At 25.2% G+C, this 2,545-nt stretch overlaps 1 long non-coding RNA gene across 1 annotated transcript; it reads left to right on the top strand.

Moving 5' to 3' along the window:
* Positions 1-6: 6 nt before the first annotated feature.
* LOC105449712 lies at positions 7-2,513 on the top strand. The gene is made up of 3 exons (XR_974371.1): positions 7-82; positions 1,630-1,789; positions 2,141-2,513. It is a non-coding gene; the product is annotated as an uncharacterized LOC105449712 (long non-coding RNA).
* The last annotated feature ends 32 nt before the right edge of the window (positions 2,514-2,545 follow it).

Raw genomic sequence — 2,545 nt, 5'->3', positions numbered from 1 at the left:
TGTGCTCTTCCGATCTACTATTGAAGATTTAGAACAGCTGCTTGAACAATTTTTAAATCAGCCGAATAATTTTGAAACATCGGTAATACTTAATAATATTAATGAAATTAATCGTTTGTATATACAGAATTTGTTGCAATTCTTGAATTCTATTAAATTTTTAATTTTGAGTAAACTTATTGGACATTATTTAAAAATTTTTAATTTTTTAAATTTAATTTATAATACAAATAACTATTTATCTAATTGTACAATAACAAAATAATAGATCTTCATTAATAATTCTTTAAAAATAATTGCAACAAATGATCTAAAATTTTAAACAGACATTTTTGATTATAAAAAAAATTAACTCAGTAACACAATTAATAAATAAGAAAGGCCAATGCACGGTCATACCGAGATCTTCGTGCATCAATAATTTTATTATATGATATAATGTACGTATCCTAGCTTCGACTATACTGCGTGCCGTTACTTCCGGATTCAACGCACTCCCCATGATTGAAACAGGACTGTTTATCACGTATTCAATTGCTAATCAATTTAATAAGAACTTGATGCTAACTTGCTGATAATACAGTCCTGTTTCAATCATCGGGGGTTGCGTTGAATCCGGAGGTAACGGCACGCAGTTTAGTCGAAGTTAGGATACGTATGTAAAATCAAATAATAAAATTATTTATGCACCAGATCATGCATACCAAGATCTTGGTATGACCGTGCATTGGCTTTTCTTATTCATTGTGTATTGAAACGCTTATACGGTTAAATAGATATATATATTAACTCAGTAAGTTTAAATCAGAAATAAAAATTAATTTAACTAGATTTAAAGAAATTGGATAACAATTGTTAAATTAATTTAACAGTTTTAAGCATTATTAGTATAAAAATTAAAAATTAATTGAAGTTGATTCTTTTTTTAATTCTTTCTAACTTTAATTTGTTTTCTGGAATATAAACTGGAATAAAACTACTCAACAAAAAATAGGGAACATTTTTAAAACGCTCAAAATTGGACAGAATTCAAATCGCTGTAACTCAATGAAAAATTATCCTAGACAAAAAATTAAAAAACCATTTTAAAGCTTGAAACTTATACTTTAACATACTTTTTGTCGTTTTTAAAATCTTTTATCTTCACAGTTTTATATTTAAAAGAACATTAGGTTATTTTGTTCTTTAAAAATTATGTATTTTTTTTGTGAAGATCTTAAATTTTTTGAGAAAAAATTTTTTATTGAACTGCAGAGTGTGGAATGCGCGAATTTTTAAGAAACAAAATAACCTGATATTCTTTATATATAGAACTATGGAGATAAAAGATTTTGAAAAACAATAAAAAGTATGTTAAAGTATAAGTTTCAATGGTTTTTTAATTTTTTATCTAGGATAATTTTTCACTGAGTTACAGCAATTTGAATACTGTCCAATTTTAAGCGCTTTGAGGTGTTCCCTATTTTTTATTGTGTATATATATATAATTAAAATTAATATTAAACTGTAATATAAGCCTAGATTAATAAATCAATACGAAACATATTAGTTATATTTGTAACCTGTATATAATTTATAATAATTTGTATCATACACAAATATTTTATAAAAAATTAATATTTATTGTAGGTTAAAGAAGTATCCCGAGTTGGGGGGAAAAATCCTTACGATTTTATAAAACGCAACTGTACTCGTTTACTGACTAACAAACTAGCAGAAGAATATAGTTGGCTCGGGGCAAAACAAAAACGAAAATTTTGTCATTTAAAACTTGCTGACTTGCTAATTGGTAAGCGTCTGATATAAACGATATTATTTATCTGATTTACTGATAATAAAATGTTTATTTGAATGGTTAATTTTAATAAAATCATCTTTTCTAAAAAAAAGGCATAACATTGATAATTACATTTCTCGAAGATATTGTTGTTGCTTTTCTGCGAAGTTAATTAATAGTTGTCTCGCTACACTTACTTCGAGAATGACTGTCATTTTGACAGTTGTGTGTATTGAAGTTAATAATATAGTAGTAAAAAGGAAAACTACTAGTGCGCGCAAAGCGCGAATCTGTAATATTGATATAAAATAAAAATAGAGAGATACTATTTATAAAATATTATTGTATAACATTTTATTAAAGTTTCAGGTCAGGAGAGTAATGATACATATACTAAAAAGGTGTTAGAAGAAGCAGTTCAGAAATGGCTGCGTAGAGCCAAGGAAAGATCAGATGCTGAGTTGAAGAAGATGTAAGATAAACAAGAAATTAAACAATTACATATTCTATTATGTTTTCCTATTAAAGATAATGTTTCTTTATTATAAAGATCAAATTATATCAATATACACGTATATTTGTAATGTGATTATATGTGATATTATAATATAATCTATGTTCAAAGTTTTCATTTAAGTTTATCAAAACGTTTATTATTTGTGATACTAATATAATTGTAATAATATAAGTTTTGTTCAAATATTTAACGTTTATCAATGTAACTTACGATATAATATTAATGTTATAATTTCAAAGATTAAATCTGTA

The sequence above is a fragment of the Wasmannia auropunctata genome, unplaced genomic scaffold (genome assembly GCF_000956235.1).
Source record: "Wasmannia auropunctata unplaced genomic scaffold, wasmannia.A_1.0 LD336074.1, whole genome shotgun sequence".
Taxonomy (NCBI): Eukaryota; Metazoa; Arthropoda; class Insecta; order Hymenoptera; family Formicidae; genus Wasmannia; species Wasmannia auropunctata.
The sequence above is the reverse complement of the archived record's forward strand: the minus strand, read 5'-3'. Positions and strand labels throughout refer to the sequence as shown.